This window comes from Tamandua tetradactyla, chromosome X (genome assembly GCF_023851605.1).
Source record: "Tamandua tetradactyla isolate mTamTet1 chromosome X, mTamTet1.pri, whole genome shotgun sequence".
Lineage (NCBI taxonomy): Eukaryota > Metazoa > Chordata > Mammalia > Pilosa > Myrmecophagidae > Tamandua > Tamandua tetradactyla.
Window position 1 is genome coordinate 24446595 of NC_135353.1, and position 25901 is coordinate 24472495.

General features: G+C 41.4%; 1 pseudogene; it reads left to right on the top strand.

Annotated features, from left to right (window-relative positions):
* The first annotated feature begins 28 nt into the window (after nt 1–28).
* On the top strand, nt 29–25221 carry LOC143671718 (zinc finger protein 449-like; annotated as a pseudogene).
* Nucleotides 25222–25901: the final 680 nt, after the last annotated feature.

Genomic DNA, 25901 nt, shown 5'->3' on the forward strand with positions numbered 1-25901 from the left:
GCAGAGCCGGCAGCTGAGGAGGTGAGTCCCGAGGGACCAGACGGAGGGCGGGGCCGGCACTGCCCAGAGGGCGCGCGTTGGCTGGACTCTTCCTCCTCCAGGGCTGCGCCCACTGACCACCTGCAGCCCTGCCCTGACTGACAAGCCGGGGAGGAGCGACCTTGGTGAGGCCCCCATCGGCCTCGGTCCTGGCTTCCCCGCGGCGCCTTCCCCGGGTGGTTCTGGGGCCGGGACGCCCCTGCGGGCAGCGCGACGTCGCGGAAGGGCGCGGGGGACCACAGCCTGCGCCTCGGCTTCGACTGAACCCAGATTTTGAACTTTCCGAGGAAGGTCCCTCTGACCTTTCCCCAAGTGCCCTGTGGCTCACGCACCGCCTTATTCCTTGGTCCCTGACGGCGGGATCACGACAGGGATGGTTGGGAGAGGAAACCCCCAGCCTCTTGGGAACTTTCAGTGGGGTGCGAGGGGAGCTTCTCACGGGAGATTGGAGGGGAATTTCTCTTCGGGGCGCGAGGGGAGCTTCTCACGGGAGATTGGAGGGGAATTTCTCTTCGGGGCGCGAGGGGAGCTTCTCACGGGAGATTGGAGGAGAACTTTTCATCCGGCTATGAAGGGTTCAGGTGGAATGTTAGGGAACTTTGCATTTGCGTGCAGGGAACTTTTCTTTCGATAGTGCCGATGGAAGGAAACCCAGAGTGTCGGGGACTATAAGCGTCCATGATGAGTCGCGACAACCACGCTTGCACTGTGCCAGGCACACTGCGATGTGCTTTCCTAGCAACTGGATCTAAACAGCAGATTTTTAAAAGTAGAAGCTATTATTCTATTGTTAAGGGGACGGCACGGTGAGCAGTTGAGTAACTTGCTGAGGGTCGCGCCGCCAGCAGGCTCGGCACGCGTGGGCGAATCTATCGCTGTAGTTCGCCTCCTCTTAGTCAAGTCAGAGGTGGGAGCAGAGAGGGTCGATTTTCAGTGACTCCTGGGAAGAGAGGCCTGAGCGTTTGATTTTCGTTCTTCCAGTCCAGGAGACCGCAGGCAGACATAGAGAGCCCAGAGACGCTTGGGCGGTTCTAGGTCCTAACAGACATGTGCGTGTCTGCGTCCTCCGTCTCGGAGTCTCCGCTGAGACCATTTTGATTGCTGTAGGGATGGAATTTGCGTGAGACCGCAAATTCTAAGCTCATTAGCTGTTTCGCTCTCTAACTTGCTCTATAGTCATGGGCAAATTATTCAACGTGGCTTAGACTCAAACCTCGGTTCCCTCAACTGCATTCAGGGGATCATACTCGTACCCACCTACTAAAATTGAGTGAGGAGTAAATGAGCTAATGTATGCAGGATGCCGAGAACAGTTCCTGGCATGTAGTATGAACTCAAGAATTGTCCATTTTTACGGATGCAGAGCAGATTCCTGATAGTCTGCCTTAGGCAGTGGTTTTTTCTCAGAGGAAAGAAACTTGGAATGTCCTGCAGCAGGGGGAACGAGGACGGTAGCGGAAGTACTCATACCGGTGGTAAGACGAATGAGGGATTGATGCTTGACTGCTCTCACCAAATCTCTAGCCAAAGTCCATTTGATTTAAGGCTACTAAGGGGTGTTCAAGCCAAGGGACTTGAGGGTTATTCAAAAGTTTTGTTAGGGGTGTGCCGGTGGTTTAGCGGTAGAATGTTCGCCTTCGAGGCCGGAGACCCGGGTTTGATTCCCCGACTCTGCACCCCGCAAAAAAACAAACAAACAAGCAAAAATCCCTGCATCCAAGAACAAAACAAAATTTTATTAGTATTCCTCCTCCTTTTCCTTTGAGTCTATCTGTACTCAGAAACATTAAACAGTGTTTAGTGGATTGAAAATGGCATTAGAGGCCAGCACATTTAAGGGCAGGTGTTCTTTTCCTGGGCTGGGTGGAATTCTAGAACAGAGCTGTCAGAACTTATCACAATGATGGCGACCGAGCATTTACAATGATGGTAGTGTGACTGAGGAAGCAAATGTTTATTTTCAATTAATTTGAAAATTAAGTAGCCAGGTGGGGCTGGATGATGAAATCCTTGGATATCTGTAAGATATTGTAAAGATATTGTAAACCTTTGGGGATCGTATGTAGATTTGGATGTGTAAATGTATTTTTCTAGAGAGTGAGTTTGCCACTTTCACAAGCTTCTCAAAACCGCAAAATATAATAAGAACTGCTGCCATAAGACATTGGGGAAAAGAGATAATGGAGATAAGAAGGCCCTCTCTTAACCACTGCTGTTTCTTCTTATGTTTTCCTCTTCTCAGCTGTAGGTGGCTTTGAATCGGAATCTCAGACTTCAGTTCCCAGATCAATTCTAAATTGCTGGAAGGAGGCGATGGCTGTGATCCTAGGTTGTGCGATGCAGGCCTCCCTGAACCAGGGCTCCATGCTTCAAGAGTATGACCCTGACCATGAAGTCTTCCGTCAGTGCTTCAGGCAGTTCCAGTACAAAGAGGCAGCCGGGCCTCGTGACGCGTTCAGCAAACTGAGGGAGCTGTGCTTTCAGTGGCTGCAGCCACACATGCATTCCAAGGAACAGATCTTAGAGCTTCTAGTGTTGGAGCAATTCCTAAATATTCTGCCCACGAAGATAGAGACCTGGGTGAGGCTGTACAGCCCAGAGAATAGAGAAAGAATTTTGTCACTGATAGAAGACTTAGAGGAAGAACTTGAGATCTCGAAGAATCAGGTGAGATAAAAGTTGGCAATTAAACAGCAAGAGCTGGGACTAGATCAGATATTTTGTCTTGGCATTATTCTTTAACCGCAAGATTTCTCCAAAGCAACATTTCATAGTTTTCTTCTGCTGAAGTCAGCACATGAGTCAGGGATTGTCAGCTCTATCAGACCCAACCCCCATTCTATAACATGTTTTGTAATGACCCCCCTACTGTCCTAAAATAACATTCATGGATAGCATAGTCCATATACCAACATATATAAAGTAAAAAGATAAATAAAATGCTTGGTGTTTTACAGGCCAAATCTGGCCAACCCCCTGCTTTCGTACAACCCATGAGCTAATAATGGCTTTTACCTTTTTAGAGAAATGTTTTTTGTATGCTGTTTGGCGGGGGTCACATCTCATTCTTTTTCCATGTGATTATCCTGTTATTGCAGCACCATTTGTTGAATTTTATTTGTTTTTCCTGTTTGTTTTTCTTTTTTCTGGGGGGAGGAAGTACATGGGCCTCAAATTAAACCCAAGTCTCCCACATGGCAGGTGCGAATTCTGCCTCTGAACTACCCTTGAATTTTTATTTTTAATGAGGAGAAAAAAAAAAAAGGATATGCAAGTGACCAGTTGTGGCCCGTGAAGGCTAAAATATGACTTTCTGCGCCTTGTTGGAAAAAGATTGCAAATCCCTGTGCCAAATAGCGTGTAATTGGAATATGAGGAAAAAGTTAGAGGAAAGCAATCTATCATGAAGAGATGTGTATTTCAGTACGTACAAAAGAGATATATATCTTATGTAAGTCTGGGCTTGATTGTACCTGAAAACATAATGAAGTGGTCTGATAGTTGCCTCTATTCATAGAGTTGTTGTGAATGCAACCGCCTGAAATTCACACTAAGACAGGTCAAATGTTAACAGCAGTGTTGCTGCTAGTCATGGGAGTTTCCAAAATGGGATTGAACTCTTGCCAAAATTCTGAACAAATTATAGTATAGTCTTCCTCGATTTTTACAGTAGTGGATTCCTAGAAAATTCAAGTTGGTCTAAAAGTATGTGAAAATATTTTGCATTTTTATGACTAACAGGGTGCTGTTCTGACATTTTCTTCACCTACATGCACGTTTGAGTGGGACACTCAAGTGTTGCTTACGATGTGGAACATTTCTGCCTTGTAAATTACTCTCCCATGTCTGGCCCTCCAAATTCAAATAACCTCCACATGCCATCGCATTCTGAGCACCCCAAGAGGGTGGCACTGGCCCCTGTTGAGCACCACCATGGACCAGACCCTCTGTTTTGGTGTACTTTAGCTGCGCACAGGGGAGAATCTTTGGGAGACACTAGGAAGAGCTTCTGGGTGGCCATGAAGGGCACTCCAGGGCTGTGTGTTGCTGGGGCTCCTCAGGAGCTGTTCCATTCCAGGCACTTGGCCTACCTGAACAGGAGCTTCCTAAATGCCTTCCTACCCTAGCATAGAAGTCATTTGTAGTTTTCCATCCTTTCTCTTCTTGGTATTGTTTGTCACATAAGATTCTTACGGTGTTAGACTTATGCTGCCCAATACAGTAGACACTAACCACCTGTGGCTCTTGAGCCTGTAAGGTGTGGCTCATCCAAATTGGGACATGCTGTTAGTGGAAAAAGTATACCAAATTCCAAAGACTCCTTATGCAATGATATGTGTGAAATATCTCATTAATGTTTGTTTGTTTTGATCAGAGTTTGAAATCAAGGTATTTTGAATATAACGTGTTAAATAAAACATACTATTAAGGGTGACTTCTCATTTCAGTTTTATTTTTTCCTATGGACACTAAAAAATTTACAACTGCAGGCGTGGATATCATTATATTTCTACTGGGTAGTGCAGGTCTAGAAGTTAGAGTGATGGTTTCTCGCATTTCTCCCAGGCTCACAAGAAAGAAACACTCTCAGAAGAGCAGCAACCAGTAGAAACAGCCCATACTCCACCACACATCGAACTGGAGTCCTCTGCAATCCAGGTTGTGGGACCTTCCCAGCATATCACACTGGCAGAGGAGTGGATCCCACAGGATGAGCCACAGGAGCTGAACTACAGTACTGCTGGGGAATGTCAGCCCTTCCTGGAGTTTGGTAAGTCAAAGGTTTGATTTCACGTCTTTTGTTTCTGTTTTGAGAGAACAAGAACTCTGAACGGTTGGCACTGTGGTCCGAGTTAGAAGCACCAATTATTAGCCCTGATAAATAGTCACAGGAGTGGGCAAGCTCTCAGGCACAGCAGGGAACAAAGCAAGTTAGATCAAATGGGATTAGGCACTCTGTAAGCTAATGAACTTTGGATCCCTTGTGACACGCAGGGAAGCTTTGGGAAAATGGATGCTGTGGATAATGACTCATTTCTCCCTGGAAAATAGAATCAATACGAAATGTAATGTTGCCAGTTCTGAGGGGTTTCCATCATTCCTGGGGTCTTCCTTGGTTGTTTTTTGGGGATAACTTTGAAATTTATTACTTTGAGTAATATTCACTCTACTCCAAACAATCAAAAGGGATGCAACTATTTACAAAATTAGAAAGAAATAGTCTATCTTATTAAATCTTAAACTAGATTGGTATTTCTCATAGTACAGTAACCAGACTATTTTGAGTCACCTGCGGTGCATTTTTTTAAGCAAACATGTAATCTTTATTGTTTAAGTAAAGGGGATCATATTATATGTACTCCCCTGCATATGCTTTTTTTAAGATCGTCTTTAATCAAGATGACACAAAAGTTTAAAAGTAAATAGAGGAGTTAGCATGATTTTAAAAATGCATAATATTTTTGAGTGAGGAGCCGTTTTCTAAAACAATAAGGAAGGAGGTGGTCAACATACATATCAATAAGGATATTAGTCTGATAAGACATAGAATCTTTGTCGTCTAGGCAGGTTACTCAGATGGTTAAAAATCTTTTATAGCTTCTCACTAAGAGCAAAAAAAAATAATCCAAGAAAACATTCTCATTTTAACAGAGTGAAAATTTAATCCATGTTTTACATGAACATACATCTGATAAGAAAACTATTAAAATGTTATACAACTATAAAATCTTACCCAACTTAACCAGAACCAATAAAAATCCCTTCCAGCACGTCTTCTACAACTTTCTGCATCAATCAGTTATTTTACTTCAAGGGGAAAAGTATTCCCTTTTTCCTTAAACAAAAACACTTCCTGCCTAGTTTACATGTTTAAATTACCAAAAAAGATCTTGAAATCAACCTTCAAGCCAACATTCTACAGAACACAATTCTTATTTTTGTGTTCGTTTGATTTTCCTTCTTTTCTTTGTTGTGAAAAATAACCTACGTACAAAAAAGCAATACATTTCAAAGCACAGCACAATTGGTTGTAGAACAGATTTCAGAGTTTGATAGGGGTTACAGTTCCACAATTTTAGGTTTTTACTTCTAACTTCTCTAAGACACTGGGAACTAAAAGAAATATCAACATAATCGATTCAGCAATCATGCTCATTTGTCAAACTTACCTTCTCTGTAAAACTCCAACCTGCAGTGCATTTTTACCTAGTTCTTCCAGAGATGAACATTAAGTTGTTAGAATCACTGCACAATAACCTACAGGGGTTAGCACTAGAGAGAAAAGCCCAGTTAGAGAAAGATCTTGGGTGCCTCTGTTTTTCACCGCCTATTGGGGTTTTCTTAGATTGTTATCAATGTGCTCCTCCTTGCTAATCTTTTAGAAAGAGGCCAAGTGTGTCCACAAACATCCCGCTTATTCCCAGGCACAGGTGCAACAGGGTGGCACTTTCAAGAGACAATGAAATAGCAAGAGAACAAAAGAGACATAAAAAAGTGAAAAATAAGTCGGAAAGAATCTAGGGTACAATAACAGTTTCTGAGCCATCCATAATTAGCGCATTGCTGGAGTTTAGCAAATTTTTCCCTTCCCACATCCTAATTTTATTCACTCAACAAATAAATACGGACACCCGTTAATAGCCAGGCACTGTGCCTGAAACTGGGGTTCGATAGTATACAGTCCCTGCTTTCCTGGAGCTTATAATACTATGGAGGGTTCAGATATGTAAATAGTGATCTGTACAAAGATGTGACAGAGGGAGCAGAACACTGTGGGATTGGCCTGGGGGACCACCTAACCAGCCTTTGACTGAGAGGGAAGACTTCCCAGAGGAAGGGGAGATCTAGTTTCTAACCCATGTGATGAGCTGTAGTCTGCCTGGTGAGCAGAGGCAGTGGAGAAGGGAGAGGGCACTGGGCAGAAGAGATAGTGTGCACGGAGTCTCCGAGGTAGAGAGAGTGGGCGCATTTGAAGAACCAAGAGCATGTCCCTCCAACTTGCCGTGTGAGTGGCAGTTGAGAAGGAGATGAAGGGGGCTGGCAAAAGAAGAGCCTGCAGAGAGAAGCAGAGGCCTGGATCATGAGAAACTTTTTCAGCCTGTTGAGAAATTTGTGCCTTCTTACCAGGGCTCTGGGGAGCCATTGGTGGTTCTTACATAGGGCGTAGATATCCACAGAATTGCATTTTAGAAGTTCAGTCTGGCTGTGATATGAGTGAGTAAGACTGGAAAGAGGGACACTAGTTAGGAGTTTGCTGTAATCCTCCACGTGAGAGAGGACGGTTTTTAAAAGTAGGATCATGGCAGTGAAGATGGAGAGAAAAGGTCTGATTCACAAATTATTTAGGAGGTAGAAATGATCGAACTGGGTGATCGATTGGGTGTTGGAATGAGGAGGAAGAAAGGGTTAAGGATGGTATCCAGAGTTTCTGGCCAGCAAACAGGGTAAAGGGTGTATTCTTCACTGAAACAGAGAACACTGGAGGAGGAGCAGGTTTGCTTGGTGAAGGTGAGTTTAAATTGAAACGTGGGGGTTTTTGAAGCGCTTATAAGTCTTGAGATGGAAGTGGCCAATTTGGAATTTGAGAGATCAGGGTTTGAGATAGGCATTTGCAAGTCAAAGGTTTATAGATGATCACTGAAGTCTTGAGGGGAGTTGAGATCAAACCAGGAGTGTATCCAGTGAGAAAGCACAAGGACCAAAGGGCAGACCCTGGGAGACATCATGTCACGCAAGATCATTGTATGAATTTAAAGATTTGTTAAACCTTTCGGGGACCTTGCCTGAGTTCCTTACATTCGAAACGAGCCACTTGAGAACTGATACCCCAGGTACTGTGACCTGTTTGCACTGGAAGCCTAGATCAATTCTAGCTCTGATGGTTCCCTAAGGCTGTTCCCATCCCTGCTGCTTTTCATTCTGAGAGCCATCTCTCTTCTGCTGGTGCCAGGCAGACTATGGGGAAGGGCACAGTCAGTCCTCTCACCTCTCATGTGAGACTCCACCTGGTACTTGGAGAGAATGGCTTCGTCCCTTCCTCACCTAACTGCAGGACTGTATGTTATCAGCACATGCCAGTGCCCCCATAGAATGTGAATACTCATCCTAAAATTACAGGGTAGCTGCTTTTCGAGAAAATTGTCCCTCTTTCTGCATTTAATCATTCTGTCCAGGTGCCATTTTTTGTAGCCTGCTTTACCAAGTGGTGCCCATGAAAAAGGCATGGAATCTCTCTTCTTTTTTTCTTTTTTTATTAATTAAAGAAAAAAAAAGAAATTAACCCAACATTTAGAAATCATTCCATTCTACATATGCAATCAGTAATTCTTAACATCATCACATAGATGCATGATCATCATTTCTTAGTACATTTGCATCGTTTTAGAAGAAGAACGAGCAAAACAACAGAAAAAGATATAGAATGTTAATATAGAGAAAAAAATAAAAATAATAATAATAGTACAAAAAAAAGACAAACAAACACTCAGACAAAAGAAAAACACCTATAGCTCAGAGGCAGCTTCATTCAGTGTTTTAACATGATTACTTTACAATTAGGTATTATTATGCTGTCCATTTGTGAGTTTTTGTATCTAGTCCTGTTGCACAGTCTGTATCCCTTCAGCTCCAATTACCCATTATCTTACCCTGTTTCTAACTCCTGCTGGACTCTGTTACCAATGACATGTTCCAAGTTTATTCTCGAATGTCGGTGCACATTGGTGGGACCATACAGTATTTGTCCTTTAGTTTTTGGCTAGACTCACTCAGCATAATGTTCTCTAGGTCCATCCATGTTATTACATGCTTCATAAGTTTATTCTGTCTTAAAGCTGCATAATATTCCATCGTATGTATATACCACAGTTTGTTTAGCCACTCGTCTGTTGATGGACATTTTGGCTGTTTCCATCTCTTCGCAATTGTAAATAACGCTGCTATAAACATTGGTGTGCAAATGTCCGTTTGTGTCTTTGCCCTTAAGTCCTTTGAGTAGATACCCAGCAATGGTATTGCTGGGTCTTATGGCAATTCTATATTCAGCTTTTTGAGGAACCGCCAAACTGCCTTCCACAGTGGTTGCACCCTTTGACATTCCCACCAACAGTGGATAAGTGTGCCTCTTTCTCCGCATTCTCTCCAGCACTTGTCATTTTCTGTTTTGTTGATAATGGCCATTCTGGTGGGTGTGAGATGATATCTCATTGTGGTTTTGATTTGCATTTCTCTAATGGCCAGGACATTGAGCATCTCTTCATGTGCCTTTTGGCCATTTGTATTTCCTCTTCTGAGAGGTGTCTGTTCAAGTCTTTTTCCCATTTTGTAATTGGGTTGGCTGTCTTTTTGTTGTTGAGTTGGACAATCTCTTCATAAATTCTGGATACTAGACCTTATCTGATATGTCATTTCCAAATATTGTCTCCCATTGTGTAGGCTGTCTTTCTACTTTCTTGATGAAGTTCTTTGATGCACAAAAGTGTTTAATTTTGAGGAGCTCCCATTTATTTATTTCCTTCTTCAGTGCTCCTGCTTTAGGTTTAAGGTCCATAAAACCGCTTCCAATTGTAAGTTTCATAACATATCTCCTACATTTTCCTCTAACTGTTTTATGGTCCTAGACCTAATGTTTAGATCTTTGATCCTTTTTGAGTTAACTTTTGTGTAGGGTGTGAGATACGGGTCTTCTTTCATTCTATTGCGTATGGATATCCAGTTCTCTAGGCACCATTTATTGAAGAGACTGTTCTGTCCCAGGTGAGTTGGCTTGACTGCCTTATCAAAGATCAAATGTCCATAGATGAGAGGGTCTATATCTGAGCACTCTATTCGATTCCATTGGTCGATATATCTATCTTTATGCCAATACCATGCTGTTTTGACCACTGTGGCTTCATAATATGCCTTAAAGTCAGGCAGCGCGAGACTTCCTGTTTCGTTTTTTTTCCTCAAGATGTTTTTAGCAATTCGGGGCACCCTGCCCTTCCAGATAAATTTGCTTATTGGTTTTTCTATTTCTGAAAAATAAGTTGTTGGGATTTTGATTGGTATTGCATTGAATCTGTAGATCAATTTAGGTAGGATTGACATCTTAACTTTATTTAGTCTTCCAATCCATGAACACGGTATGCCCTTCCATCTATTTAGGTCTTCTGTGATTGCTTTTAGCAGTTTATTGTAGTTTTCTTTATATAGGTTTTTTGTCTCTTTAGTTAAGTTTATTCCCAGGTATTTTATTCTTTTAGTTGCAATTGTAAATGGGATTCGTTTCTTGATTTCCCCCTCAGCTTGTTCATTACTAGTGTATAGAAATGCTACAGATTTTTGAGTGTTGATCTTGTAACCTGCTACTTTGCTGTACTCATTTATTAGCTCTCGTAGTTTTGTTGTGGCTTTTCCCGGGTTTTCGACGTATATACATATCATCTGCAAACAGTGATAGTTTTACTTCTTCCTTTCCAATTTTGATACCTTGTATTTCTTTTTCTTGTCTAATTGCTCTGGCTAGAACCTCCAACACAATGTTGAATAATAGTGGTGATAATGGACATCCTTGTCTTGTTCCTGATCTTAGGGGGAAAGTTTTCAATTTTTCCCCATTGAGGATGATATTAGCTGTGGGTTTTTCATATATTCCCTCTATCATTTTAAGGAAGTTCCCTTGTATTCCTATCTTTTGAAGTGTTTTCAACAGGAAAGGATGTTGAACCTTGTCAAATGCCTTCTCTGCATCAATTGAGATGATCATGTGAATTTTCTGCCTTGATTTGTTGATATGGGTATTACATTAATTGATTTTCTTATGTTGAACCATCCGTGCATACCTGGGATGAATCCTACTTGGTCATGATGTATAATTCTTTTAATGTGTTGTTGGATGCGATTTGCTAGAATTTTACTGAGGATTTTTACATCTATATTCATTAGAGAGATTGGTCTGTAGTTTTCTTTTTTTGTAATATCTTTGCCTGGTTTTGGTATGAGGGTGATGTTGGCTTCATAGAATGAATTAGGTAGTTTTCCCTCCACTTCGATTTTTTTGAAGAGTTTGAGGAGAGTTGGTACTAATTCTTTCTGGAATGTTTGATAGAATTCACATGTGAAGCCGTCTGGTCATAGACTTTTCTTTTTAGGAAGCTTTTGAATGACTGATTCAATTTCTTTACTTGTGATTAGTTTGTTGAGGTCATCTATTTTTTCCTGAGGCAAAGTTGGTTGTTCATGTCTTTCCAGGAACCCGTCCATTTCATCTAAATTGTATTTATTAGCGTAAAGTTGTTCAGAGTATCCTGTTATTACCTCGTTTATTTCTGTGGGGTCAGTACTTATGTCTCCTCTCCCATTTCTGAGCTTATTTGTTTGCATCCTCTGTCTTCTTCTTTTTGTCAGTCTTGCTAGGGGCCCATCAATCTTATTGATTTTCTCATAGAACCAACTTCTGGTCTTATGATTTTCTCTATTGTTTTCATGTTTTCAATTTCATTTATTTCTGCTCTAATCTTTGTTATTTCTTTCTTTTTGCTTGTTTTGGGATTCATTGCTGTTCTTTCTCCAGTTCTTCCAAGTGGACAGTTAATTCCTGCAATTTTGCCTTTTCTCTTTTCTGATATAGGCATTTAGGGCAATAAATTTCCCTCTTAGCACTGCCTTTGCTGTGTCCCATAAGTTTTGATATGTTGTGTTTCGTTTTCATTTGCCTCGAGGTATTTACTAATTTCTCTTGCAATTTCTTTTTTGACCCACTCGTTGCTTAAGAGTGTTTGTTGAGCCTCCATGTATTTGTGAATTTTCTGGCACTCCGCCTATTATTGATTTCCAACTTCATTCCTTTATGATTCGAGAAAGTGTTGTGTATGATTTCAATCTTTTTAAATTTGTTAAGACTTGCTTTGTGACCCAGCATATGGTCTATCTTTCAGATGATCCATGGGCACTTGAGAAAAAGGTGTATCCTGCTGTTGTGGGATGTAATGTCCTATAAATGTCTGTTAAGTCTAGCTCTTTTAGTAATATTCAGATTCTCTATTTCTTTATTGATCCTCTGTCTAGATGTTCTGTCCATTGATGAGAGTGGTGAATTGAAGTCCCAACTATTATGGTATATGTGTCTATTTCCCTTTCAGTGTTTGCAGTGTATTCCAACATATTTTGGGGTATCTGGTTCGGTGCATAAATATTTATGATTGTTTGTCTTCTTGCTTAATTGTTCCTTTTAATAGTATATAGTGTCCTTCTTTGTCTCTTTTAACAGTTTTACATTTGAAGTGTAATTGTTGGATATTAGTATAGCCACTCCTGCTCTTTTCTGGTTATTTGCATGAAATATCTTTTCCCAACCTTTCACTTTCAGCCTATGTTTCTTTGGGTCTAAGATGTGTTTCTTGTAGACAGCATATAGAAGGATCCTGTTTTTTAATCCATTCTGCCAGTCTATGTCTTTTGATTGGGGAATTCAGTCCATTAACATTTAGTGTTATTACTGTTTGGATAATATTTTCCTACCATTTTGCTTTTGTATATTATATCATATCTGATTTTCCTTCTTTCTACACTCTTCTCCATACCTCCTCTTCTGCTTTTCGTATCTGACTCTAGTGCTCCCTTTAGTATTTCTTGCAGAGCTGGTCTCTTGGTCACAAATTCTCTCAGTGACTTTTTGTCTGAGAATGTTTTAATTTCTCCCTCATTTTTGAAGGACAAGTTGCTGGATATAGGAGTCTTGGTTGGCAGTTTTCCTCTTTTAGTAATTTAAATATATCATCCCACTGTCTTCTAGCTTCCATGGTTTCTGCTGAGAAATCTACACATAATCTTATTGGGTTTCCCTTGTATGTGATGGATTGCTTCCTCCGCTGCTTTCAAGATCCTCTCTTTCTCTTTGACCTCTGACATTCTAACTAGTAAGTGTCTTGGAGAACGCCTATTGGGTCTATTCTCTTTGGGATGTGCTGCACTTCTTGGATCTGTAATGTTAGGTCTTTCATAAGAGTTGGGAAATTTTCCGTGATAATTTCTTCCATTAGTGTTTCTTCTCCTTTTCCCTTCTCTTCTCCTTCTGGGACACCCACAACATGTATATTTGTGCGTTCATATTGTCCTTCAGTTCCCTGATCCCCTGTTCAAATTTTTCCATTCTTATCCCTACAGTTTCTGTTTTTTTTGGAATTCAGATGTTCCATTCTCCAATTCACTAATTCTAGCTTCTGTCTCTTTAAATCTACCATTGTAGGTATCCATGGTTTTTTCCATCTTTTCTACTTTGTCCTTCACTCCCACAAGTTCTGTGATTTGTTTTTTCAGTTTTTCTATTTTTTCTTTTTGTTCAGCCCATGTCTCTTCAGTCCTCCCTCAATTTATCGATTTCGTTTTTGAAGAGGTTTTCCATTTCTGTTCATATATTCAGCATTAGTCGTCTCAGCTCCTGTATCTCCTTTGAACTATTGGTTTGCTCCTTTGACTGGGCCATATTTTCAATTTTCTGAATGTGATCCATTATCTTCTGCTGGCGTCTGGGCATTAGTCATATTTCCCTGGGTGTTGGACCCTGCAGGTGAAAGATTTTTCTGTGAAATCTGTGGGTTCTGTTTTCTCATCCTGCCCAGTAGGTGGCGCTCATGCACACGTTTGCTGTGGGTCCCACCAGTGAAAGCTGCTGTGGCTCCTTTAACTTTGGAAAACTCTCGCAGTGGGGAGGTTCGCCAGCCGAAGCGGCTTGGAAGAGTGCCAGCCGGCCCGGGGATCCGAACGCAGGGAGGGCGCCGCCGCCACAGCCCCGGAGAGCCCATCTGAATCCCTAGTCAGCCCGGGGTGCCAAGCGTCGCGGGAGTGTGCCAGCCGCTGCGGCCGGAAAGTGCACCGTTCCCAGCCGACCGGAAAGTCACATGTCTGGAAGGGACCCCGGTCACCGTTCTCCGTGGCCTGGGGATCTCCTATCCAATTCTCCCAGTTGGTCCGGGGGCTGCACGTGGGGGGGTCGCCAGACACCGCGGCTTGAGGGGACTGCCTGTCCACTTCTCCCAACTGGCCCGGGAAGGAGAAGGGAGGGACGCCGGCTGCTTGCCGCCCCGCCTGGGGAAGCCTGCGCCCCTCGACGATCTCACCAGAGCGGGTTCTCCAGCCAGTCAGCCATTCCAGGATGGGTACGCTGTCTTTTTGATCTCTGTCGTGGCTCCGGGAGCTGTTCTGTATTGTTTCTACTCCCTAGTAGCTGTTCTGGAGGAGAAACTAAGATCCGCGTCTTACTAAGCTACCATCTTCTCCAGAAGTCTCTCTTGTTTTTAAATAGAGGTAATAAAGAGAAAATCCAACAGGTACCTATTACAGATACTATAATCAAAGGGAATTGTCTAAAATGTTTCATTGATATTCCAATCTTTACAGACCCTACATTTCATAGTGTATTTAAGAGTTTTTAAAACCCCATATTTTTGCCGCAACAAGTGGAAGACCTCAGGTGGTAACTTTTAATATAAATTTTTCTGCATGTGCGTTACAATTCTCCACATTGACTGATTAGCAACAGTGCCACGTATAAAGATCACACATGATGCCAGACACCAACATGAATCTTGATTTTATACTTCACTCAACAAAGCATGGGGGAATTTCATGTATTTCATACACAAGTGAGAGTAAGAAGGACTTAATTAAACACGTAAAAAATACTGTTTGGAGAGTGATAATGGATGGCCCCTTTGTCATTGTGGTTTAAACTGATTTTTATGCTTTGCAAAATGCTGTAAGACTTACTGTTCCATTATTACATAATGACTTCAACTACTACTGTGTTTTTAAATGACCATTTCTTTGATGTGGTAAATGAATCTCTTGTGATATAGAGTGAATGGAAAGCATAGAATAGTGGTAGAATGGAAAAAATTTTTTGAAATAATGGGACAAATTACTAGATTATGTTTCCTGTCAGCTGAAAGCTAAGTTGTTTGCTATATATGGAATGACTGGTGTGTGTGTGTGTGTGTTGTGTGTGTGCATAGGTAGACAGATGTATGCATGTATGTATGTATGCATTATATATGTATGTATGTATGTAGGTGTATACCTGCCTGCTAAAAGGACCATGGTAAAAATATATCTTGGAAACATCCTCCATTAGTAAATAACTAAAGGATTTGCATACTGATGAACAAAAAACCTAAGGTAAATCCTTTTATCCCTTTGTTGGGAGCAAGACATTGTATGAAGAAATATATATTCCTGAGAAATGAGAGCATGTGAAGCACATTAACAATCATCTGTACAAACATTTCCTATAGTTAGACTCCTCTCACTGTGAAAGGTTCCAATAGAGATAGGAAAGACAAGAGTTAATAGAGGTAATTCAAGAAATCTGTAATATTAGGGTCTATGGTGTGTTAAAATAATGAATTAGCATTCAAAGATTGGATAAATATACAGAGATCTAGCCATAGGAGGTTATGCTTTTAAATTAAGAGTATTGCTGTCCTCCTTATATACAGGAACACTTAGTAAGTTAGAAACAAGATCGCTGAAATGCTGCAGAAAAACTTAAGATATTAGGTAATGGGAGCATCAAAAAGGAAGAGAAAACACGTTCAAGAGTTTGAAGGATTACTAGCAGGAAGCCTATAAAATACGAATACTAGGAAATACCCTTGCCTAACTAAACAGCTGACTAGGAAAAGGAACTGAGCTGAATGTAATGCAACCTGTGAAGAATTCCATTTGTGCAACAGAAAATAATCTATGAAAGACATTAGTTTAAAACAAACAAAGGAAACCTCGTGGGAACTCAACTGGACACTTCTGCTTGCTACAGATATGCAGTAATATCAAAATGTCTGTAGTCATTAGAAATCAACAGAAGTGCTAATCCTAAAAATATAAAATACATTATGCTTTTGAAAATGTGGGGTTCAAAAGTACTATAATGAAACTGGGACATGTTTTCAGTGTGAAGTATTTGCTTTTTCATCTCAGTTGGTAAGGTTTCACCATAAACGTCTATGCAAAACGTCAAATTTTTATCTTTCTGATGGTGAAGAATATACGCAATGAAAATTTAAAGCAGAAGGAGTTCCAGGGATGGCCTAAAAGGGTAACTCGAGTTCAGGCCTGCTCCACAGAAAAAGTTAGAGAAGGGATGGGAGGGTGACTGAGAGGGCAATTCAAGAGTGCAGCTGACCTGGGAGAGCTTTCTGCACCATATGTGGGAGCCCTGGTTGCAGAGGCTGAGGAACTGAGAAGCAGAAAGCTGGAGTGGAGGCGCAGAGGCGCGGAGCCTGCGGAAGTGCACAGACAGGAGACTAGCAAGTAAGCCAGGCCGTGTTCCTTGAGCAGGCTACCCTTGCCATCACCGCCCTCCAACCCACGACTCACCTCACACCCCACAGATGTGAACCCTGTCACCCGCCCCCACTCCCTACTCTCCAAGTGCCCCTGCCCCCCCCCCCCCCAGCGCGCATGCCTGCCCCACACCCCCATCCCAAGTGCAGCCCAATCCACCTCTCCTGCACCCCTCCTGAGCACTACCGCCCCCCTCCCGCCGTAGCCTGCAGGCTGTTGCCAGTGCATAAAACTGACAGCACATACCTTCATACCCAGGTTACACCCATCCCCCACCCATAGAGGCTCAGAGCCTCACCCCGCCTCCCCTGGATCTCTGCGAGTCAGTTTAGGGTACTCCTAGACCCGCATGCGCCTGCACCCCCAATCACATCCTTCAGCTCTGGGAATATTAGTTTCCAGCACTCCTAGACCTGTGCATGCGCACGGTCTTCAGTCACACTTTCCAGCTCTGAGAAAGAGATAACCTGCGAAGCCAGGTCACATCTGCCCCTCTCCACGAAGGCATAATGCTGACCTGCTGTCACAGCTCTACACGGGTGCACAAAGGGCCCCATGCCCTACACCAGCATCCACCACGGCTACGCCCCCCAGACCTGTGCACTCCCACAACTACCACCACACCATGGCCACTGGGCGCCCACGTTCACAAGCCCTAACTTAATTCCCAACCTGTGCCTATACCTGCGCTGCAGCATTATTCATAGCAGCATTGTTCACTATCGCCAAAAGATGGAAGCAAACCAAATGCCCATCAACGGACGAGTGGGTCAACACAATGTGGTATATACATACGTTGGAATATTATGCAGCAGTAAGACGAAATGACTTCTTGAAGCACATGACAAGATGGATGAGCCTTGAGGACATAATGCTGAATGAAATAAGGCAGACACTAAAGGATAGAAACTGGATGATTCCACTTTTATGACCATCATAAAAACAGAATCAGAGGCTTTTAATACAGAATATAGGGGACTTAGAGATACATAGAAGGTAGAGATGGATGAACGGTTATCTAATGAGGTTGAACTCCAGTGTAAGGGAATAGATGGATGTGAAGGTGGTTCTCTAGTGCGTCCATAAGTAATGTTACCGTATTGCAGAAGAACAAGTTTGAAAGCGATTGTATAGATCTACCTGTCCCACTGATTAATGCTAGAAATATAAATTTGTTTTTGCAAGAATTACTTCTTGCAAAAGTATGATTCGTGTATACAAAGAGAGTTGAAGTCCAAGGTACAGGGGGGAAACTGCTATTGCATGCTATGGACTGTTTTCAGAAGGAAACCATCAGCGCTACCACAGCAATAGCAGAGGTAAATAATGGGATGAGGGACAAGAGTTAGGAGGTTTAGTTTTCCTATTTAGTAAGCGTGTGTTCATTGGTTTTCTTTCGCTTGGGAACAATGAAATTATCTAAAATTGAGAATTTTGATGGACTGTGGACTCGGGCACTATATATGATGCCTAATGAGTGCAGGTGGCTGAAGCATGCACTGACGGGAGAAGTACATTGGTGAACGATGGTGTGTACTTATGAATGAAGGGTGCTTCTACAAAAGGAATGAAGTCGTGAGGCATGCAACAGTGTGAATGAGCATGTGGTGGGACATTTGGTGAAGCAAAATGAGCCAGAAACAAAAGAACAACAATGGTATGGTGTCCTTTAGAAAATGTTTGTAAGTAAAGAGGGGCCTGGATTGTAAGCTTTTAGAGCAGACACATTAAGTCCCGAGTGGTAATTATTGTTTCTAGATTTTGAGAGGCTGTTTTATATAGTTATAACCTGATATTCAGAGATAAGAACGAAAGCCATCAGGTTGGTGTTAACGTAATTCAGAACATAGGGGTAAGGAAGACATTGTCTATATTTTAGACCACACATACTCTTTAAGACCATAGGAAGAAAGGTTTATTTGGTCTGGAACTGAAATTTTCTGTAGCGCATAATCTAACTCAACCTATCTGTATAGCTCATTTGAACAATAGAAACACAGGAAGCCCAGAATAAGAAAGAGGTCCTTTAATCCCGTATAGGTTAATGCAATGCCTGAATACATCCTAGATTATAGTAAGCAGATAATCAAAAAGTAATGGCAAAGTCCCTTGAGCGATAGGAGATAAATATGGAACTATTAAACCTTACCAACAGGGAATCCCCTGATACTGTGTCAGACTTTAGGGACACCCAAATCAATAGGCCATGCCCTTGATCCTGAGGCTTCCTCTTGTGACGCTTATGTAGGCAGCAGAGAAGCTTAGACCACCTATAGGTATGCCTAAGAGTTACTTCTGGAGGACCTCTTTTGGTGCTCAGATGTGGCTTCACTCTCTCTAATCCCAACTCTGTAAGTGAAATTGATGCCCCCTCCCCTACGTGAGACATGACATCCAAGGGTGAAAGTCTGTCTGGTGACATGGAAGATGACTCCCAGGGATGAGCCTGGCCATGGCACTGTGGGATCAACAATGCCATCCTGACCAAAAGGGGAAAAGAAGTATTACAAATAAGGTATCAGTGGCTGCGAGAGTTCAAGTAGAGTCTAGAGGCTACTCTAGAGATCACTCTTACTCAAACTTCAGTTAGACGTTGGTACCTATCATAACTTGCCAAACCCCAACCAGGACCATTCCAGCCAATCCTAAAGAACACCTAGGGCAATATATAAGATTCTACAAAGGTTCCATACATTAGGGTAACATTCCAGAAACCTACCACTTCCAGATGGGTCCCTGGACCAGATAAGTCCTGAAACCTAAAAGGGCCAGCCTTTCCAGAACACCAGCAAGTTCCATCTCCCAACCTTTATTGACAGCCCTTCTCACATGAAAAAGGTAGAATGAGCATAGTCCAAATACCCCTAAAAAGTGGTAGAAAGATCAAAGTTGATAGTGGAATTATGCAGAGAAGTTAGGGTTTGACAAATGAATATGATTGCTGAATCATTGTATTGATATTTCTTTTAGTCTCCAGTATTGTAACCCATACCGAATTCTGAAGTATGTTGTACAACCAATTGTGGTGCTGTGCTTTGAAACTTATTGCCTTTTTTGTATATATATAGGTTATTTTTCTCAGAAAAAGAAAAAAAATCGATTGTGATGATAAAAAAAAATCTGAGCCTTCTAGCCTCCTATATTCTGGAGCAGGTGAAGGGAAAAATGCAAGAGAATCATATAGTAGCCCATGACAAATTCTGGGATATGTCCTGTAACTACTTGTGGAATAGCGCTTTGAAAACTATCGCTTTTTTTGTTTCTTTGCTTTGTATATATATTGTACTATACGATTAAAAAGTTAAAAAATATTTTAAAGCAGAATAGAGAGAGAACAAGTGCTGTCTGAAAAGTATCAGAAGACTCTTGTAGCTTTAATTTCTTCAGATTATCCTGCTGGAGTAAGTGATGTATGGTAAGCTATCCAAATACCCAGTGTGTTTTTTTCATGGCCCATTGGCAACTTAATGGCACAGAGTCTCTGTTAATGGAATTATGTTAAAGATATTACCTGAGCATGTTGCGGGGGCGGGGATATTCATAGTCAAAGCACCTTCTCTGTTCAACTCAGATTGCTTCTTCCCTTCTGGTATTAGATATCTATTGCTGCATAATAAATTACTCAAACGTTAGTTTAAGGCTTCTACATTTTTATAAAGTAGAGGCAACTTGTTTACTGTCATGAGAACAGTAGGTTCTGCAGTCATCTGAAAGATTAACTAGGTTGGGGCAGCCATTCAGAAGTTGGCTCTCCACTCTGATGTTGGCAGGAGGTCTCAGTGCCTTGGTGTGAGGGCCCTTCCATAAATTGCTCTAGTGTCCTCAACGACATAGCGCACACCTTCTCCAAAGCCAGCAATCCAAGGGAGACAAATGACGTAGCAGCAGTGCCTTTTATAGCCGAGTCCCAATACGACATCACTTCTTCCATATTCGGTTCATTAGGAGAGAATTACTGAGTCCCAAACATGTAATGGAAGGAGAATTAAGGTTCACCTCCTGAAGTGAGGAACAGCAAAGAATTTGTGAATATATTTTAAAAGTCACACACCCCATGCTTCCATGTTTCTGCTAGTGTTTTCTTTCTTTCCTTCCATTTATTAAGTCAAGCAGTGTATACCCTGGGCAACGCATTATCATCACTGGAAAACTAATATTCTAGTGGATGTTTTGAGTGAAAGACAGAAAATATTATTGAATGTCAGGAAAGGGGCTTTGGCTTCCATCTTTGAGGCCCTCATTTTTATCTTCTGACGAGCAAATAAATTCTCTTACCTCTGCTGCTGTAAAAATAACTTGTCACTGCAGTGGTTATTGGGCCAACACAGACTGGCTGACATAGAGGCTAATGAGAAGAGCCTCGCCGGCAGAAGTACACATGGAGATTTCGCTTCTGACTGTCATTCAATATTAAACCTAAAATCCTGGAACTAAGCTATAAAACATGCAGTGAGTATCCTTCTAGGTGCATGTGTTGATAGGGTCAAATGCTAGAAGGGGGATCAATTGATTAGTTGGCCAATGCATTGAGAATTAAGTAGATATTGTCAAATTGTCCTCCAAAAGTATTGTACCAGCATACGCACCCACCACAGTGTATGAGAGTGTCCCTGTCTAGATGTCTGTCAGATGATTTGTCTGTTTGATGATACTGCGTATTATCATCAAACCGTTTCATCTTTCTCTTATGAGAAGAACCATGGCTATTTTCACCATATTGGCAGGCAGAAGTTGGACGAACATCTGCAAACACCTTTTATTTGTTGCATGGGCAGGTACCAGGAATCGAACCGGGGCCTCCAGCATGGCAGTGAGAATTCTACCACTGGGCCACCGTCGCACCACCCTGTAAACACCATCTAAGGAGTGTTCCTTGATTATACTTTAGTGATGGTATTTTCAAACATTTTTTTAATTGTAAAATAGAACATATATACAAAAAAGCGGTAAATTTCAAAGTACATTTTAATAAGGAGTTATAGAACAAATCTCAGCATTTGGCATAGGTTACAGTTCCACAAATTCAGGTATTTCCCTCTAACTGCTCCAAGACCCTGGAGACTGAAAGGAATTATCATTTAAATGATTCAGCAGCCACACTCATTTAAAAAATCCTGTCATCTCTATTGCAACTCCTCCTTTGATCCTTCTCACAACTTTAGAAATATTGGGACAATGTCCATTCTAACTTCTTCATGTTGAAAAGGGCTGTTGACATTATGGGGTAGGGGCATCCAACTGGATGATGTTCTTCTAGAGACTGGTAACTCCTGGTTTATCGGGCCTAGGAACCATCTGGAGGCTTTAGGTTTCAGAAAAATAAACGTATTGAGTGAAACATTTGTAAGACGAGTCTCTGATATATCCCTGGATATTCCTTAAGGTTTACAGGTTGGGGCTCGGCATACCATGGCAGTCAGCAATATCTAGCTGAAGCTTGCACAGGAGTAATGTCCAGAATAGCCACTCGACTTGATTTGAAATCTCTTAGCCACTGATACCTTGTTTTGTTACATTTCTTTTCCCTGTTTTGGTCATGTAGGCATTGTCAATCCCACGTTGCCAGAGAGACTCACACCCCTGGACATCATGTCCCATGTAGGGAGGAGGGTAATGATTTTACTTGGAGAGTTGTGCTTAGAGAGTGAGTGACCACATCTGAGCAACAACAGCGTTCTCTGGGAGTCACTCTTACACATAATTATAGGTATTCTTAGCTTCTCCATTACAGAAATAAGTTTCATAAGAGCAAGCCTCAAGATCAAGGGCTTAGCCTATTAATTTGGGAGTCCCTAATGTTTGAGAGTGTATAGTGATGGTACTTTATTCAGTGTATAATAGTAGCATACAGATACTGGGGTCAGAAAAGTGTGAGATTGTTCAAAGGGCAATAGAAAGTAGCCTAGTTGATAAGTGCTGGGAGTATAAGTAGGGGATTGGAAATCAGTGTAGTTTCAGGAGTAGGGCTTTAATAGTCCAGGGAGTTGAGGCTGGGATATACCTGATGCCCATGGAACCGAATGTCACGCAGGCAACACTGAGTAGATTAGCATAGAACTGAAAAGTACCTTAGGTTAACATCCATTAGAAGCTCAAGTTTGGGCACATGTTCTATGCATCTAGGGCATGGCACTGCCCTGATGCACCCAATTTGTGGCCAGGCTCTATGGAAGCTGGGACAGAAGAACTAAGGTAGAAAGTTCTCAGGCTTCTTTGAGTTTGTCTGATGTCATTCTTTGACAGGACATGTGCTGTCCTGAGTATAGCACATGGACCTGAGGGCAGAAGCTTATGAGAAATCCATGAGACGCTGCTTCCCAGGAAGGATACTCCTGGTCTTATTTCTCATAGATTCTGACTCTAGGGCTACTTTTCATCATTGACGCGGTCTTATACCTAATCTTTCACCCAAGGCGCAGTTCTGTGGGTCTGATTTTCCAGTGGGTGTTCAATTAAATCTACAGCATCACTTGCTTCATATCCATACTGTGAGGGATGGGAATAGCCATATGGACAGTTCCTGTAGCTCTGGACTGTGTTTTGCTGTGTCTGTCATAATGGGATATTCTACGCCTCCCAGTTTCTGCCACCCTAATACTTTGATAATTTCCACTGTCCCATGATTCAATTCTCTCACACTTTTACTAGATGGCAGCTTTCTTTCATCTATGACCTCTAGTCTTACTTTACCTGAAGCACGGTCCTCTTCCATCCAATGCTTAGCTTTGAAATCCAAGCATTAACAAAACAGTGAATGTAAGAGTACTTTCTCTGTAATTCATTTTATTTTCCTGGAAATCTAATATATTACCTTTTGTCCGTGAAACTATGAAATAATGTATTTTACTCCACTTCCTATGTTTTGATAAAGTGTGTGGAAGTCAAAAATTGCCCTTGGAATAACATTAGCCAAACTTACTTGCTGATATTAGTGAATAATATTAATGTATAAATATTTCCTACAAAAGTAGGTCCTAAAATTAGCATTTTCCAACCACTATTTCATTTCAGACCAGTAAACTTTTCCAGAGATGCAGAAGGGATTTGGAAAAGAGGGTATAAGACTCATCTGGTCTCAATGAGGAGAGGGATGGTGTAAGACATGAGGGGAAGTGACTGGTGGGAAATTGTCTTGTTTTCTCTAGATTGATAATCAGAGCACTCGTGGTAATTATGCAGGTAATTTAAGAAAAATCACCATAGTCTTCAGGTGAAACAAACATATAAAGACAGGTCTTGCTGGTTGACAACCCTGTTCAGTTATCATTTTAACTTGAGGTTCTCTTACATGAAAATATTCCAGTAAGCAGTTTCATTACTCCCACTTCTACATTTCTTTCCTTGGTGCTTTTTAACGTAAGTTTTTTCAGTTTTAACATGACAAACTTTGTTTTGGCTTAACCTCAGGAATTATATATTCTAAATAAATGTAGAAATAATTCAGCACACTAATCTAAGTGTAGAATTGATTCACACTCCTTCCATAGAATAGAGGAAACTAGTCCTGATTTTTGGTTTTGCTCCCATATTTCAAAAAATAAAACGCATGTGGGAAGTTTAGGTGAAGTAATTGCAATTGTGAAGTTATAAGATGTTGAGGGGCCAATAGTCCAAGGAATCAACCAGAAGTCTCCCGTGGTGGCTCATTATCGTACTTCCCGTCTTTATTTTCACCAGGATATCGAATTGAGAATCCTAACTTGAGCTTCCCATTAGACAACGGTGAATACTCATTGGAGAAGGATTTACAGAATTCCAGAGAAGTGACACAATTTCTTGACTCTCAGACAGGTAACAAATTGTCCATTAAACACCAGAGAAAGAAGCAAGGAAAAGTTCAGCCTTTTTCAGGGTCAAGCTCTTTGAGATACTCTCTAGGAGTTCCTATCTTTCCACTAGAGGTTAACCCAATACATGTAACTCACTCACTTTCTACCTGATGGCATCTGCAATTTCTGTTTTTCTTTTAGGCTTTCATCTCGAGAGAGAAAATGAAGAAAATACTTCAAAACAGATAAAGCTAGAGGATACATATTTCTAATTTTTACTTTAGAGGGGACCCCTATCCATGACCTCATTTCACAAACATATTACAAACACTTGAAATATCAACATGAAATCCACCCAGACGATCTACACTCAGATTTCACAAAGCTTGTGGATGATCAGAGCTACTTTCTAGGAGAAAAACCTGAGGTCTCTAACCTGGAAGAAGCTCTCAATCCCGTCCCCATGAACAAAAGTGTCCAGGTGGTAAACCCCATAATTCTCAGAGTGTAGACTGTTTTGCTCAGAATTCACAAGTTTTGGGGAACCAGAAATCCCATTCAGGCAAAGAACTTCACAAGTGCCCTGAATGTGGGGAAAGTTTCCTTCGTATTTCAGACCTTTCTAGACACCAACGACTTCACACAGGGGAGAGACCCTATGAGTGCCCTGTATGTAAAAAGAATTCGCTCGACAGGCATACCTTAGAGCGCATCAAAAAAGACATTCTGAAGTTGAAACTTATACATGCCTAGAGTGTGGCAAGAATTTTCATCATAGATGCAGTCTTAAAAGACATGTGACAACTCATACAGGTGAAAAACCTCATAGATATGAGAGTTGTGGGAAAAGTTTTTTCAACTGACAGCTCTTACTTTGCACCAGAGAACCCACACTAAAGAGAAGCCTTTTAAATGCGGTTACTGTGGGAAAACCTTTACACAGAAGCCAAGCCTTGTGACTCATTTTAGAATTCATACAGGGGAGAAGACATACAAGTGTAATCATTGTTCTAAATGTTTCAGACAGAGGACAGGCGTGATTGTACACCAAGTCAGTCACTTTAAAAAAGATATCTTTAAGAGTTTTTGAGGGAAATATGTCCTATTGAAACTGACATTAACTCATGAAAGTCTTCACATAGCACTTAACCACAGCAACTTTTTGTCTTGAAAGAAGTTTTGTATGAACTTATAAGAACAACTCTTTTTTTTTACTAATTTTAGAAATCATCTTCCAAATCATATGAGTGCTAGTGTATTTATCTACTCTTGCAACTGTCATAGGTTTGACTTATCCTGTCTCAGCAAATCGTTTCTTAATTACATATTAATGTTTGCCTCTCAAGCCAACCATATTATAGTTGTAAGCCCACAGCATATAAATGATTAATGATGGGTTATCCTGTGAGCCATGGATGGGCCTAACTGATCTTTATTGCTGCTATGTTTTAGTAATGTTGAAATATAAATGCCCTTACTTGTTCAATCCCACATACCAGTTGTTAGAACAACTTGGCGCTGCTTCATGAACTGTGGCAACACACACTCCAATTGACTCCCACCCCCAACCTAAAACTGAGGCACTCGACTCTGTACAAGCATCGTGCTCTGTTTATGTGTCATTTTTAGTATTTAACGCAATCCATTTTAACTGGTTGTATTAGTTACCATCAAAATAGGAGATGTACCCACCATCTGTATCATAATCAAATGACTGAAATTTTACAGGCTGGAGAACATCAATTATTCATCTCTTTATTAAAATGCTTG